The following is a 17,678-nucleotide window of genomic DNA, read 5'->3' as shown; positions in this document are numbered from 1 at the left end:
ATAGCATAGAAAAGGGAATTCCACCTTGTAATAAAAAAAATGTTACATTTTATTAAATTTGTATAGTGCTTTACATTTGAAACAGGTTCAAAGGGCTGAACATATCTCAAAGTGCAGTGTACCTTGTTTCACATGGCCTGAGGAGCTGGAGTTTGCAGTGCTCTTCAATGATCTCTGAAGCTGTTGTGGATCTGCTGCTCTTGTTCCAGAGAGCCTGGCACTTTGCAAATGATGAGCGAGAAAGCTTCATGTACACCGGGTTACCATTCGCTGCTTTGACATCTACTGTGGCCACCTGTTAATATCAAACGATAGTGTTCACACTTACATGTCATCCGTGATTACTGTTGTTACTCAATCCATAAACTCAATCACCAACCAGGTTCAATAGATGACAGGCACACCGATGGTGCTTTGGCAGCTGGTATTCAAGCCCATCATCCTGCTCCAACAAGGGACCAGCTTCAACAGACTCAACCATGTCCTCCTCACCATCCTCTACTCCTGCTTAATAAAATAAAATATGAACTGCATTCATAGGGTGCTTTTCAATACATCCAAACACAGGACAATAGCTATGTCATCATCATAAACCAATGTGTAATGCTCACCTGATTGATCTGGCTCTGCGTTGTTGTTTTCATCTTCAGTGACACCATACACGCGGAAGGCTTTCACAAAATTGGAGCCACTATCTGTTGTCGTACGTACAATCTTGTCTCTGATGTTGAACTCTAGACAGACGTATAAGAGAAGTCAGGTAGATATGGTATTGATCCCACTGGAAATTCAAGTTCGCAGTAACCAGGGAAAATGCACAGACACATACACATGAATGCACACATTAGAAGTTAATGAACCAGATATTCAAAGTTAAAAGTAATGTATTAAAATGTGAATAACAAACCTATACATTTTAACTGGATTGGACTTAAGTAAAATACTACTAAACCCACATACCTGTATGTATTTCAGTCAGAGCATCTGCGAGTGCAGTAAAGTTGTGTGGGCCTTTCAGTTGCTTGCACGCTAGTGCAGCAGAGCTCCTCTGCAGACTTGTGGGTTGTAGCCAGTGTGCTGTGACACCGATGAAGCCCTTTCTATGTGCTGTCCAGCAATCTGTAGTGGTTCCGATGAACTCGACATCACGCATCGCATCCTTGAGATTCTTTTTCATCTCCTGTGTTGCTTTGTCAATCTTGCTTTTCATCGTATTACGAGCCATGACCTTTGTATTTGGTTGCAGGTGATGCACAAGACGTTGGAAAGCCTCCTCCTCAACAACACTCAGAGGATGCAGGCCCTGAACTACAAAGTCAATGATATGATTATCTACACTTTTCTGTGACACGTGCCTGCCTTCCCAAAGTTTCACCTGCTTGGTTGCTTGGTCCTTAGGTTCTTCGTCATTCTTCCTTTTCATGGTTGTGAGTTTTGTATACCTCTCCAGGTGTCTCTCATGTTTTCTCTAAAAGGACAAATGTAGGAGAGCCACAATTAAGTCAAGTGATACAAACATATATGAGTCAGGGGCTGCATTGCCTACCTTCCAACATTAACCTTACCCTCATAACGTTACAGCTGACTAGAGTAAAAAAAAAAGCGCGATTTGGGCCGTTTAATTGATTAGAGCAGGCAATTTTATTTGTATAACCCGTTTTTTTTACCACCAGTTTGTCTCAAAGGGCTTTACATGGCATCATAACAACATCCCCTGTCCTTAGACCCTCACATCCACTGACGAAAAACTCCATAGAAAACCCTTTTAACAGGAAAAAATTGTAGAAACCTCTGGGTGAGCAACAGAGGAGGGCTCTGTGTCCATGTGTCTCTGTGCGTCAGGTGTTAATTGGTATCCCTGGTCATTGCAAAAAATAAACAGTAGCCGGTTGCAAATATGCGCCTGGTTCTCATAAATGCATGGGCTCCAAGTTAATTTAGCATATTAAAATGGTCATATAGGGTAGTCTGATAACGGTAGCTAGCTAATTAGCATAGCCTAGACGTAGCCTCACCAGCCCAATTTAGCACAACATTACTAGCGAACGACGATGTTAACTTAACTAACACATTAATTAACGTTAGCCTTTATGACTTACCTGTATATGTTTCCTGAGGTTTGACGGTGAGTTCTTGAATGCCAACACTTCATGGACTTTAGGTTTGCATAAGACGCAGCACATTCGCCAAGAATTATTTTTAGACCCCACAAACTCGAACAGTTCTTTTAAATAAGGCCATGGGTGCTCCTCGACTGGCTGCTCCGCAGTCTCTTCTTCACATTCCTCTCCATTGTCCATTTTGAACCCTTGCTGGCTGCAGCAGGTGCCGTGACGAGGTCTGATTACTGGCGGACAGGCAGCTGTGTCGTGCCCATAGACTGTAGGTCGTGCCTCGCAAGATTTTAGCGGGAGCCGAAAACACAGCAAACACAGGCTACAGGCTGCACATGACATGCATACGTCACAGCGCCCCCACCAAAAAAGAAAGAAAGATTTTTTTTTGATTTTTTTTTTAAAGTAACGAGCCTTTTTGGGAAATGTAAGGAGTAGAAAGTACCGATATTTGTGTTAGAAATTTACTGAGTAAAAGTAAAAAGTTGTGAGAAAAAAAAATACTTCTAAAAGTACAAATACCTGAAAATTATACTTAAGTACAGTAACGAAGTATTTGTACTTCGTTACTTGCCATCACTGCCCTTCAGGGCTGTCCATACCATGAATTAACTATGAAAACAGTAAAAATTTGTTCTAACTGAAGAAGGCCTACAGTAGATGGCAGAGTATGGATCACAGCTTCATAGCCGTGGTATGGACTCTCCTCCCACTTCATAGAACACTTTTTTAGTTACAGTTCTTAATGTGGACAGCCTCTTACCCTAAATCTTACCTCTGCCTTACCCTAATTCAACCCTAACTACCTTGTAGCGGCTATGGTGAACCTATATGCTTCTGGGTAGCATATGGCCTTGATCAAGCTCTTGGATGGTTGCTGGGGGTTGGTCTTAAGAACTTGTTTCAGCTTAGAGGCAGTTATGCATCCAGCTCTTTGCCTAAACCAAATCCTGCTTGCACTCTGACTTCGAGTTGCCCTCTCTACAGCCTGGACCTGGGACAGGGTGAGCTCTTCAAGCTCTTTGGGGGGTAGCTGCAGACTCTCTGGTGTTCTGTATTCGAGAACAGTTTTAGGAAGCATACTAGATTTGGGGATGAATTCTTTGTGGTAAGGCTCCCTAGCCATCAGTGCTGCACTTGGACAGTTTTTGCTTAATGTCTCAAAAAACCTAGCATATGTTTCTGACCCTCTCTTCACTCTTGGGCATGGAAGTGATTTCCCAACCTCCCAACCAGTTTTCCTGCCATCAATGGAACGGTCAAGCTTTTGTTTTTTGGATTTTGCTGAGGAGAAGTCAATCAGAGCTACTGGAGCAGCAGGAATCTGAAAATAAGTTAACACAAAGAAGATAATTAAGTCCACATCCCTGTGGTCCATAACATATTTATATGCAGTATAAATCTGGCGTTTATCCGATGGCTGTGAGGAAAACAGGTAAGGCTATCATCACAGGATTGAGATGCCAAACTGTGTTTATGTGGGTCTTTGCTGTCTTAGCTCCTCTTTGCCCAACAGGGAAATTGTGACTTACCACAATGTCACAAGCTACACAGATTTAGGCAGAATATACAATAGAATAGAATAGAATAGAATAGAATAGAATAGAAATACTTTAATAATCCCAGAGGGGACATTAGGTATGGTGGAATATATATGAAAATCCCCTCAAAGAAGATGAAATGTAGACGAAGACAAGCAATCTACTTGTCTTCTGTATATTGTGTCCTGATGAATTAACCAGAGCAAAGACATAACCAAAGGGGCACAATATAAACATTAATTTATTAACATCATAATTTAGCCTACTGTTACACAGTGTCCCAAAAATAACATTCTCTGTCCCACATTTGGATTGCTGTGAACGTGTCACCCTACCTTTTTTACATGTGATGGCATCAGCCACTTGCCCTGCTCTGTTGTGCAGGAAGCTGTATCTCGCATCTTTACCCCAGCTTCAATGGAAAAAAGAACTGCCCCTACATGAGAACATGATTCTGAAAGTCTGTGAATAGAATACAATATGACATTTTTTTAAACCTCAAATGCAATTTACACCAGGGGCAACTTGCAATCTATATCAGCACATTTTGATGATGTGCAATATAGCCTACCTTTACTAATATGGAGTAGCACTTTACATTAATTAACATGTTTATCCCTTAAAGCTCTCTTCCCGCTGGTTCTGAAGTACACTGGCAATATGCTAGCAGTACATGTGTGTGTGTGGGATCTCGTGGTAAACATCCTCGCCTACATAAATTATTTACCCTGCCATGCAATTGCAATGAGCTGCAATGACTTCTCCATCCTTCTTCACAATAATCCAGGTCTTCAGAGGGGTTTCGCTTGATCTCTGAGAGTGGTTTACCTTGAAACATAAACGACTGTCAGGCTAACGTCGTCGTTAAGATGTGTTGCATGTTTGTTGACATTATAGCAGCTTCTGCTAGCTGCTAGCATCTTAACACATAAAACAAGAACAAACACTCACCCTGGCTATTCTGTCCTCAGTGTGTGTCTTTACACAAACTGACAGATAGCGAACAAGCTCCAAGAGAAACTCAGAGGCGGGAATAAAGTTGAATGGCCTTTACTGAGGTCTTTGTTCTCATGAAACAATTTTTTTTTGTAAAAAAGCGATAATTTCCTAGGCACGAACAGCGGGAGGAAAAGAGATGATAGCTGGAGCTGCAAGCAGACCGCATGGCATGTAGAAGCTATGCTTTTCCTGATCAGACTCTGCACTAGGGATGTAACGGTATGAAAATTTCACACCACGGTAATAGTGACCAAAATTATCACGGTTATCGGTATACCGCGGTATTTTTAAAATGTCTTCAAAATGTTGAAAAAACACTGATACACTGATAAATTGAAATAATTTCACCAAGATTTATATTTAAATAGATTTATTATATATTAAAAGGGTTAAGGTATAAGCAGCCTGTTTTTGAAACGTGTCCTGTAATGTCTGCGTTACAGAGGTAGAATGAGATGTATTGGCAGTAGCACTCGATTGGCCAGCAGACCCTCTCTGTGAAAAAAATGAATAGAAAATGTCATTATTAATTATTACTGTCATTGTTACTTAATACTAAGGGTGCAACCAACAGATCACAAAACTCACAATCTAGATCATATCACTTTTGTGAGAAACCGGTTGGATAATCTTTTAGATCAAAACAAAAAGGATTATTGTTAAATTAATTATGAATACTCTATTTTGGCTCTTATCTCTATAGACACTTGTTATATTCACCATTTTATATTATTCTTTATATATAGTCTATTCTACAAATAATCCACAAGTATTATATATTTCTGATATTACTTATATATATTGGCTGTCTGTCTCTGTCTGCTTGCTCGTCTGTCGTCAGTGGACTCGGTCAATCTGATTGGTCTAATGGCTGCTGAGCCACAGGTAGACGCTGCTCCGGTGAACGGAGCTGAGATGAAAGTCAGTCATCTCAGTCAGTTTGCATTCACTAACTCAGTCCACCCAGTACGTGTTTGTCTCAAATCCTCCTCACAGCAGCTCTGCATCAATATTTGGGGAATTATTAGGTCGACTTTAAAAAGTAAAATCTACAAGTAATAAGCGGTTCAGATAACGTGCCAAATCACGGATCAACTTCGTTCAGTTATACCACTATCTGGTCAGTTTGCATTAGTGACAACAGCTAATTAGACAGAGAAAACTCGACATACACACATCATTCACCTGAGCTTAAGGTTAATTTACCTTGCATTCGCTGAACAGTTGAGGGTGATGGTCGCGCAAATGAGTAAGTAAATTGGATGTGTTGCCGCCCCTCGCAACAACTTTCTTCTTGCAGCTCCTGCAGATAGGGCTGCCATCCTCGACCAGCTGTCCCTGAGCATTCTCATAATAACCAAAATACGCCCAGACTTCAGATTTGGTTCTCTTTGAAGGCGGAAAAATGCCTTGAGGGCCGCTACTATCACGTCCTCCCTCCGCCATGTCTTCTTCACTACATAACAAGCGCACGTTGCACGCTGCGCCTGCGTAGGGAGACTTGGATAAAGTATCTCGCGAGCTTTCCACACCGTGGTTATCGACCGCGTCGGTTACCATGGTAATTAAAACTTAAACGGTAACCTTCACCGTCGGGAATTTTACCGTGGTTTACCGTGACACCGGTAACCGTTACATCCCTACTCTGCACACTGTCATGTGACTAAATCTACCTTTCAAAATAAAAGCTTGAATTAAACACAAGGTAATGAGCTACTCTTAAATGCCAATGGGCAGAGAAAAGCAATACAAATACAGGCAAAGCTCACATAGAACATGACACTCCCTGCCTGGTATTATACAAATACCACTATCAGAATAACTCGAACATGTCTTAACAGAGAAACTAAAGTCACTCCGTGTCTTCTGCACTCTTGAGAAGAATCGTCTCAGAGATGGGTCTCAAGAAAGTCTTAGCTGACCCAGATCTTGTGACCTTGAGTTCAATCTTCCTGACCTTTCCATCTTGGTCTGGGAATGTTTTCGTGACCAGAGCCATCGGCCACTCATTCCACTTCACCTGGCTATCCTTAAGAAGAACCAAGTCACCTTTCTTCAGATTAGGACGCACGTCCTGCCACTTACTACGGCTTTGAAGTGTTGGTTAGTATCCGCGTCTCCAACTGTTCCAAAAAGTATTGGCCAGATGTTGGACCTGCCTCCACTGCTGGCGGTGGAGATCTTTGCTGTCAAAGGTTCCCGGAGGAGGAGGGTAAGTACACACCTTCTGTGTCAGGAGTGAAGCAGGGGTCAAAAGAAAAGGCGGGTCTGGGTCTGAAGAGATAGGCACAAGTGGCCTGGCATTAATGATCGCCGTGACCTCTGCCATTAAAGTTGACAACACCTCATGAGTGAGGCGTGAGGGGCTGGTTTGCATGAGCATGGAGTTCAATATCCGTCTGGAGATGCCAATCATCCGCTCCCAAACTCCCCCCATGTGGGAGGAATGGGGAGGATTGAAAACCCAGGTGCAGCCTTCTTCACTCAAGTACTTCCTAACATTGGGCTCTTCAGGATCCATGAGGAGTATGTGCAATTCCTTGCAGGCACCTGTAAAGTTGGTTCCGCAGTCGAAACGGATTTGCTTAGCGGGTCCCCGCAGAGCAAAGAAGCGACGCAAGGCATTAATGAAACTTGAGGTGTCCATTGACTCTATCAACTCTATGTGCACGGCACGCGTGCCCATGCACGCGAAAAGTACAGCCCACCTTTTGCTGTTAGCTTGACCTCCTCGGGTGTGTCTTGTGGTAATAATCCAAGGGCCGAACACGTCAAGTCCCATGTAGGTGAAAGGTGGCTCTGTACTCAGGCGATCGGGGGGCAGATCTGCCATCTTCTACTCAGCAGCTCTCCCACGAAGCTTGTTACATATGATGCATTTGTGAAGGATACCGTTGATACATTTCCTGGCCCCAACAATCCAGAACCCTGCAGAGTGGACAGATCCTTCAGTAAAAACACGACCTTGGTGTCTGACCTTTTCATGGTAATGCCTCACGAGCAGCGTTGCAATATGGCTGCGGCCTGGGATGACAAGAGGCAGCTTTTCTCCTGTGTCGAGCGCTGACTGGTTGAGTCTACCTCCTATTCTTAGAAGGCCATCTTTGTCCACGTAGGGATTCAGCTTTCTCAGAGGGCTGTCTTTTGAGATGTTCTTCCCAGCACCAGACAAGAGAACTCTTTACTGTAGGTCTCTCTTTGTACACACTTTATGATGAGAGTTTCTGCTTTGAGCAGCTCTTCTGCTGTGCGAGACCTTTTGCATCGATGCCAGCCATTACAATCCTCATGCTTGGCCATAGCGGCACACCCTTGAGACTGAGTGATGTGCATCAGAAATGCTATGGCTCGCACCAAAGATGTCCAAGATGAGAACCGCTCAAAACGCTGACATCCCAAGTTAGCTGGAGGAACAGAGAGCGTGGTAGCATGAGAACGCACCTCAGTGGCAAGATCTGGAGTGACAAGGTCGTAAAACTCCTCTTCTGAAGTGGACACTCCTTCCGGTAGGGACAAGAAAGGAGGCCCAGTGAGCCAAGTCGTGTTAGGAAGCTCAGCTGCAGATACAGATCGAGTGGCGTGATCTGCTGGATTCTGTGTGGTGCAGACATAGTGCCACTGCTCAGGTTTGGTGGACTTCCTGATTCGCTGTACTCTGTTGGAAACATACACATAAAAACGTCTAGTCTGGTTATATATGTATCCTAAGACAACCTTGCTGTCTGTGTAGAATTGCAAGGAATCTACACTGATATCTAACTCACTCTCCACTAACTCCGCCATTTCTACCGTTAATACAGCTGCACCCAGCTCCAGCCTCGGGACAGTGTGGGCAGCTGCGGGAGCTAATTTCGCTTTCCCTAGGACAAAGCCTATGTGACACTTTCCATCACTGTCGACCACCTTCAGGTAAGCCACAGCAGCGATAGCTTTCACAGAGGCGTCAGAGAAGATGTGGAGTTCCTTCCTGCGGGCTGTGGTAAGGGTAGTAGGAGTGTAAGCTCTCGGAATCCTGAAGTCACTCAGACTTTGCAAGGAGTTTTTCCACATTCTCCATTCAACTTCCTTTTCATCTGGAAGAGGACTGTCCCAGTGAAGGATCGCGCCGCTGGTAAGTTCACGCAGTATGAACTTCCCCTGAATGACGACCGGTGCAACGAGTCCAAGAGGGTCAAAAAGACTGTTCACAGTGGCTAGAACACCTCTACGGGTGAAAGGTTTCTCTGTAGCAGCCACTCTGAAAGTAAAGAGGTCATGTTTGAGATCCCAGCTAAGCCCTAAGCTACGTTGGATAAGGTCTGAGCTGTCATCGAAATCCAGATTCTGAAGACCCTTCGCATGGTCTTCTGGAAGGAAGGCCTCCAAGACTTCAGGGTCGTTTGACGCTATCTTATGGAGCCGCAAGTTCGAGGCAGAAAGCATTTCTTGTGTTCTTTTGAGCAGGTCGATGGCCTTGGCCGCTGATGAAAGGGACTTGAGGCCGTCATCGACATAAAAGTCTCGCTCTACGAAGTGTTTGGTGTCCGTGCCGTATTCACTTGCTCCATGTTGTGCCGCATGACGAAGACCATAGATGGCTACCGCCGGTGACGGGCTATTGCCGAATACATGGACTTTCATCCTGTACTCGACAATTTCATTGCTGGGGTTGTTGTCCTTGAACCAAAAGAACCGAAGAAAGTCTCGATGGTCTTCTCTGACGATAAAGCTGTGAAACATTTGCTCGATGTCTGCTATCACAGCCACTGGCTCTCTTCAGAAACGCAGCAAGACTCCGAGTAAGCTATTGTTCAAATCCGGGCCAGTAAGTAGCACGTCATTCAATGAGACGCCACTGTACTGGGCACTGGAATCAAAGACAACTCTGATTTGAGTTGGCTTACGAGGGTGGTATACACCAAAGATGGGTAGATACCATCGCTCGACTCCCTCTGACAATGGTGGAGCTAACTCTGCCTGGTCGTGATCAAAGATCTTTTGCATGAAGCTCAGAAAGTGAGTTTTCATCTCAGGCTTTCTTTCTAGGGTGCGTCGAAGAGAAGTAAGGCAACTGAGAGCCTGCTCTCGGTTGTTTGGGAGCCGTTGCCGAGGGGATCGAAATGGAAGAGGTGCCACCCAACTATTGGTGTTGTCGATGACCATCTCTCTATCCATGAGCTCCAGGAAAAGCTTGTCTTCGATGGAGAGACCCACTTTATCATCATCCTTGGTTCTTTAAAGATTGAGCTGCCGAGGCTGCAGTCCTCAAGGACTGTGGTGCTGAACTTTTCCTTCACTTTCAGGTGCTTAGGGCATGGAGAAAGGAGGGAAGGACGCCATTTTCAAGTACGTTGGTCCGAAAGGAAGTGACGGCCTCTGGCTTGTGGGCTGAGCCCAAGCAGACATTGCCAACGACAACCCAGCCAAGGTCTAGTCTCTGAGCGTAGGGGGTGTTGGGAGGACCATTGCGATGCTCTCTGACCTTATGAACCTGGAGGATGTCGCGTCCTAGAAGAAGTAATATCTGAGCCTCTGAATCTAGATGTGGAATCTTATAGGCTATGGACTTCAGGTGAGCATGGTGCTGTGCAGCTGCAGGTGTCGGGATCTCCGACCGATCATCTGGCATGTGATTACACTCGATGAGTGTGGGAAGCATCACTCCTGTCGTTCCATCCAATGACTCCACCATAAACCCTGTAGCTCTTCTCCCCGATGTTTCAATAGTACCTGCACATGTACGCAGTGTATATGGCGACTCTAACCCTTTGATTTGGAAGAGGTTGAAGAATTCGGACCTAGCCAATGACTTGTTACTTAGATCGTCCAAAATAGCATAAATCTTAATGGCTTTGTCTTGGTGTGCATTGGGGTAGACTCTCACTAGGCAGATCTTAGAACAAGATCTAGGTTCCTTACCTCTGTCACAAACTTCTGTGCACCTGGATGTGACCGCTGACTGAGGTGCCTCTCCTTCGCCTTACCCACCATGCTCTAAGGAGGGGTCTCTAATGTCCCACGGAGCAGGTCCAGGGTGTAGTGCAGCGATGTGGCCGTCGCTCTCACATTCTTTGCACTTCAAGGCCACTTCACAGTTCTTTGCAAAGTGAGCAGTAGAAGAGCAACACCTAAAGCAGATGCCGTTCTCTTTAAGAAAAGCCTTGCGCTCTTCGAGCGGTTTGCTTCGAAAACCTCTACAATTTCTTAAAGAATGGGTTTTTTTATGGATGGGGCATTGCCTATTGATGTCACTCGGCTTACTGCTCAAACTGTCTGACTGAGACGCTGAGTGTTGCAATGCCACTTCAGTTTTGTGAGCGGACACATGACTTTTGATGTATCCTGACCTCCTTTCCACCCGTTCAGGCTTTGGTGGATCTGTGGAGAATCTGTGGGAACTGTTCGATGAAACTGTAGGGAGAGCCGAGAGTGTGAAGCTAGGGTCGTTTCTTCTGCGTGCTTCATTACATATGAAGTCTGTTAAGAAAGCAAATGGAGGAAAAGATACATTGTTCTGCTCCTTGTACTGAGAACCATGAGCCAACCACCTCTCTTGCAGACTGTATGGCAACTTTTCCACGATGGGGTTGACTCCCCTGGCGGTATTCAGGTATGAGAGACCAGGTAGGTAGCCCTCAGACTTGGTGGACTCTAACTCCCTTAACAGGTCTCCCAGTTCCCTGAACTTTAAAGTGTCCCTGGGACCGATTCTAGGGAAGTTCTCTATCCTCTCAAAAAGAGCTCTCTCGATTACTTCGGGGGAGCCATAACACTCCTCTAAGCAATCCCAGGCCATCCTTAAGCCCATAGCAGGGTTAGCCACGTGCACAGAACGGATCCTTCTGACATGCTCTGAAGACTGGTTTCCTAACCACTTTGTTAAGAGATCAAGTTCTTCACTTGCGCTTAAGTTAAGTCCTTCTATGGCATTGTGAAACAAGGACTTCCACGCCCAGTAACTTTCTGGACGATCACTGAACTTGATGAGACCAGAGTTCACAAGCTCGCGACGCACTAAGTACCTTGTGATATCACTCATACCAGTCCTATCATCCGTATGCGGCTGTAATGAAACCCTATTGAGAGAGAAAGTGTCTGGCTCTGCAAAGAGAGGGTTAGCAGGGGGCTGGTGATGAACTGCTGGCGTCTGCCTTTTGGGTTGCTGTGCCTTGTGGTTGTCGTTGTCCGTTGTGGTGCATTGGCGAACCACCGGCGTTGCCCTTTCAGGCTGCTTTGCTGCAGGAACATCACTCCTAGGTAAGGCGTGAGAAGCGCCGCTGTCCTCTCCAGGAGTGCGCTCTTTTTTATCTGTTTGAACGTCAGGTTTGACAGGTGACAACAGGAATGGTGTATATGGTTTAAGTTCTGGAGGCTCTGCATCACTAAGATGTAGCTTGGAGTGCTGTTCGACATAGTCGCGGGTGCGCTGCATGGCGACGTGAACTGAATCGCGGCGACTCGCACTGCTCTCTCTATCTCCTGTCTCTGCTGCTGCTTCAAGGACTTCAGCCTCTGCCAAGGCTATAGCTACCTCTTTCTCATGTTTTAAAGTTGACATTTCAGCGATTATGCATGCCTCTTTGACTTTCATATCTGCAGCTAGACTGGCCTCTTTCACCTTCGACTCAGCAGCTAGACGGGCCTCTGCTAATTCTAATTCAGCTTCTCGCTGAACGAAAGGAGCTCTTGCACGTGCAGCTTCGGCTTTAGCACGGGCTCTGGCTGCTGCCCTGCTAGCTGAGGAAGAATAAGATGAGGTGGAGGAGACAGAACACTGTGATTTTGCTTTGGCTGCAGCGTCCTTTTCTGTAACATCATGATCTTTGTTGGGTGATTGATTCTGTCTAGCTTCACTAGCATGTGACATCATGGATTGAGCTTCTCCAAGGATGTATGAGAAGAGGTGGATATGGAGACCTTTGAGAGTGAGGCGTTGAGCTTGCACAGTACCTTGCTTTCCTTGAAGCTGTAGTGCCTGCTGTGATGACGCTTTTTGACAATTCTGTCCTCAGTGTGTGTCTTTACACAAATTGACAGATAGCGAACAAGCTCCAAGAGAAACTCAGAGGCGGGAATAAAGTTGAATGGCCGTTACTGAAGTCTTCGGGAGGAAAAGAGATGATAGCTGGAGCTGCAAGCAGGCCGCATGGCATGTAGAAGCTATGCTCTTCCTGATCAGACGCTGCACACTGTCATGTGACTAAATCTACCTTTCAAAATAAAAGCTTGAATTAAACACAAGGTAATGAGCTACTCTTAAATGCCAATGGGCAGAGAAAAGCAATACAAATACAGGCAAAGCTCACATAGAACATGACACTGGCGAAGACCAAACGATAATCGTCATGGAGCCGTTTGGTACCGAAGTTGTGGACCCACCCGCTGACAAAAAAGTTATATGCCTCCAGACTTTTATAGGCTTTCATCTGCTGTTTGGTGTAGTAGGATGTCTGAAGGACCAGATAGTTTGTGATATCAACAGCCTCGATTGTCGGCAAACTCACTCATCTTCACGAGATACGGGTTACGTCCAACATATTTGTTAATTAATTGCTTGTATCTTTGTCTTGAAACTGGATCTAAATCCGTACAATACAGACTCTCTGCAACAGTTTCCTCCATAGATGCATTCTCCATGTTTACTTCCTGCCCACCATCTGAAATTGCGCCGCCTTCGCGCGTCATCATAATCACGTGACTGAAACCCAGCTATTACATCATTTATCGCATCAATAATTTCTTGGCAGAAGGGTTCATTTTTTAGTAGATTTGAATTAAACTTCCAATAACCTTTTTTAAAACGTGTGTTTGAGGATATAAAATTAAGCTTAATTATGCAATGATCTGTTAGAGGTGCAGCTGAAATTGTAGCAGTTGATTCAAACCCAGGCCTAATACCTGACACCAACTAAAGATCAATTCTGGATTTAATTGTGCCATCAGGTTTGAACCACGTATAAATTTGGGTATCCGGATTATCAATGCGCCACATGTCTTTCAGATTAAACACACTACAGAAGTCAAGCAAAACAGGATTATAAAAATGTCTTTGGTATTTTGAAGGATACCTATCAAGCCATTCATCCATAACCATATTATAATCACCACCAAAAATAAGGTTTTCAGTAGGATACCTTTGATAAAGATCACTGACTGTCTGTGTGATTTCAGAAATCATTTTTTTGTTCTGGTTAAGATTGTTGTACCCATAAATGTTTCCTAGAATTAGAAAATCATCATTTGCTTCAAAAACACAAATTATCCAGTGACCTAAAGGGTCCCTCTTTGTGGTCCAAATTTTCCCAGGGAAGTTGTTAAGGAGTATGGCCACACCTGCCGATCTGTTTGTACCGTGACTAAACACAATTTTGTTGCCCCGGTGATTTGACCAGAATTTTTCATCCATGTCATTCGAATGTGTTTCTTGCAGGAGAACACATTGTGCTTTTTCATTTTTGCAAAATAGTAAGGTTGGTTTTCCTTTAATAGAATCTCTTAGACCCCTAGCATTAAGAGAGATAAAGGAGAATTTAGAATTGAAAAAAGGCATAAAAGAAAGAGGTATAAATTCAACTGAGAAATGTGGACATTTGTTTGAGACTAAGCACTGTAGTATTGCCCCTATCTAACACTATTAAATATAATAAAATGTGTAACAATTCTTCTTGTCCTCCTATATTTTAGTGTATCGGGTGAACATGTGAACTCATAAACTTTGAGACAACAAGTGTAAATTAAGGTTCATATTTACTTGATGCATAATCTTCAATCTTAGGTTCTAGAAAAGGGCACCAAATCCTCATTTAACTGCAGCATATAATGTAGAAGCATTCGTATCAAAAGAGAAAAGCTGAGATAACCTTAACTTCAGCAGTTGTTTGTTTTTTTTTTGTTTTTTTCCTTTTAAACAAACAAACCTGAGATAATACTGTAAACACAGAGCCTCCAATTTGAGCATAAAAGGTATGTGCTCTAGAATTATTTAAACACATTCACCAAAGGAAGGTTCACATACCTGGGGGAGAAAGGTGCATGACCTGTTGCACTTTGTAAACTATCTAATCTGGTACAACCTTGTTACCATCAATGTACCCCACATGTCCTCTGTAGTACACGTTCTTTCCTGCAGGCCAAGCTTGCTCCATCTTCGGCCACGCAGCAGCACGAGCCTCTCGGTCAGCTTTGCAGAAATCTTGCTTAAAGTGGATCCCCAAGTCTTTGCAGATGTAACAGTTCTTGGACAGCTTCCAGAAGGCGGTGGTGTCTCATGGTGAACTGCATGATGACTTGGTGGTGTTTCCCCTCCTCTCTTCTCCCAAGGCGGTGAACGGTGTCAACCACGGTTTCCTTCGACGAAGCCCACTGCGGCGCAATCTTGGACAGGATCTCCATGATGATGTCTCGGATGCATTCATCATTTTTTTCTTTTAGGCCATGCATTTTGAGGTTCCAGCGTCTCTTATACCTCTCCAGCTCCATCAATTTTTCTTTCAGCTCCTCATTTTCTTTGATGAGATGAGGCATTTCTTTTTTCACAGCTTGAATCTTTTCTTTGCACTCTTTAATCTCTGCTTCATTTATCTCCACAATTTTGGAGATGTTAGCCACCATGACGGAGTTTTCTCTAAGCTGAACACCGAAGGTATCCATCTTATTAGTTAGCTTCTCTATAGCCTTTACAAGGGCCTCGTTTAAGACTGCAGGCGGCTCTTGAGGAGTTTTTCCCTTCGTGGGTGGCGTATCATTTTTTGTTGGAGTGCCAGGAGGGTCCTTTCTCTTCCATGCACCGGTGGTTGTTACCTCCATTTGTGAATAAGCATGGTCACTTGGGTTAGCTTTGACTGAGGCTGCAGCTAGCTTAACTCGCGGTTGCGGTTGCGCTTGCGGTTGCGCTTGCGCTTGCGGTATTCCGGACGGCATGTCAGCTCAAAAGTACTTTCTTGATCTCAACCTGTACTTTGAGGTGGAGCAACGTTTACACAATTATTCACTTAAACGTCTGTTCAAGTCTGACTGAAAAATATCAAGTTTCCTTGTAAATTTCGGGGCTTTGGTGCAAGAGCTTACAAACAGCAGCTTGTCCAATCCGCCATCTCGCCGGACTTCCACATGTCCAACTAAAACCACACAACAGGTCATTCTGAGTGACCTTTTCAGAGAATTTCAAAATAAAATGAAAATATTAAAAAAAGATTCAAAAAATGTTAAAGACTTTTCCTGTTTAAGGCTGTTAGCATGTTAGCTTCACTCTGAACCAGCAGACAGACTTTTGTACATGCTAACTGTTAGCTCACGGCTAAATCGCCTGTATTTTTTTTTCAATAAGTGCCAGAAATCTTTATTGACAACCATCAAGGTTCACATCTGTGTCAGTGACTTCCTGTTTGAAACGTTAAATCTGTTGAGTCTTTTGTTTAACGAGCCAAAGTAAACCTCAGCCAGCCAATCAGAGGGACGGGCGGGGCTTTAGGCTGGACGTGGTCAGTCCCTGTTATCGATGAGGGATGGTTTTTTGTTTGTGTTTCTGTGAATAAAGTTTGTTTCAGCAGCAAACGATGACTCACTGTTTATTTGGACTGGGACCAGGATCCTGTAAAACCCCAATCGGGACCAGGACACTGGGTCACATGACGACACAGAGGAAACAAAATGAGCTTTGTTTAAAAACTTTATTAACAAAACAAGATTTAAGGTGTTTACAACAGTGTGAATGTGGAGCTCCTTCATGTCAAACAAACAAAACCACCTTAACACTCTGACACGAACAGTTGACACTCCTTAAGGCGGTATTGTGGAGCCTGTAAGGGACGCATCGGTCATAAGCCCTGCCCCCTCCATACATGTATTTTTATATGACTTTTGGGTTTCAAGTCATGATTAGCAGCTGATCGTGCTCAGCTGGGTGTGTGGGCGGGACCTTGATACCACAGCTCCGCCCTGATTACTACTGACTGTCTCACTCTGAATCACGTCACCTGAGCGATGTGGCAGCACCTGTCGGCCATCTTTACAGTCTGGACCAAACCAACACCGATGTGTATGTGGTTGTCATGGTAAAAGTTAACTGGGGATCTCCACAGTCCAGAGGTCGCGACCCCCTCGGGTGCTCAGTGGATCCTTGAGCCAGCGTGGGTTAGACAGGTGAGCCAGGAGCCAGGTCCACCCCTCAGGATGTTTTTTGCTACCTTTTTTTCACTATTATTTCCTGTTATCCCATACATTGGGCCATCACAGGTTGATAACCTCCACCCCCAACTCGGGGCCGTTTGGCCTCAGGGGCCAAAAAAACCCCTTTTTGGGAAAAGCTTCTGGCGAAATGATGTAATTGCAATTTAAATTTTGCATGGTGTATCCTGACACATAGAATAGAATAATATTCTGGGGCTTACTGCCTTTCTATTTTCAAATATCACCCTCAGTTTATCCCAAAAGACAAAAAAATGTGTGTCCGCCTAACAAATTATCACCAAAGGTGATCATTTTCAAGCAATTTATTATACATATCACTGCCTTACATGAATATGGAAAACTTCCCACATTTGTAGGCTTCAATTTAAGTCCAAGATGACCTTTCTATGTAGAAGATTACACGTTACACCTTCCCAAATGGGAATAAGCATTTTTTCTTGCATATAAACAATATCTTAAACAAGAGTTGAAACTTGAGTTATGTACTGCTATACTTCTGAAGTTAATTACATGAAAAGTGAATAATGTTACACCCCCAGGTGGACCAGGGTATCAGGATGCAACATAAAACAACAGATTAAGCAAAGGAGGGTTCAGTCACACAAAACCTGAGGGGTATTGCACAAAAGTAGAATAAAGAAATCCAGGATAATTGAGCAAGCGCGGCACGTTGGTTGCACGTTTGCCGAGCCAGGATGAAAAAGCACAGCTATGTCAAGCCAGGTGTAGATAGTTGGGATAAGTGCATGTTCATGGCATACTTAAATTGACCTTGCGATCGCTCACAGAATCACCGATGGGAACATGGATAAGAGTCGCGCTTCATATTTCATGGCCATAGTCCACTAATCAACTG

At 44.2% G+C, this 17,678-nt stretch overlaps 1 long non-coding RNA gene across 1 annotated transcript; it reads right to left on the bottom strand.

The window, feature by feature from the left end:
• Positions 1-483: 483 nt before the first annotated feature.
• On the bottom strand, positions 484-1,432 carry LOC140997503 (uncharacterized). Its single transcript, XR_012179369.1, has 3 exons — positions 961-1,432; positions 612-734; positions 484-504 (listed from the first exon to the last, which is right to left on the bottom strand). It is a non-coding gene; the product is annotated as an uncharacterized lncRNA (long non-coding RNA).
• Between the last annotated feature and the right edge of the window lie 16,246 nt (positions 1,433-17,678).

Source organism: Pagrus major, chromosome 6 (genome assembly GCF_040436345.1).
Source record: "Pagrus major chromosome 6, Pma_NU_1.0".
Taxonomy (NCBI): Eukaryota; Metazoa; Chordata; class Actinopteri; order Spariformes; family Sparidae; genus Pagrus; species Pagrus major.
This window is presented reverse-complemented; position numbering and strand designations above follow the sequence as displayed.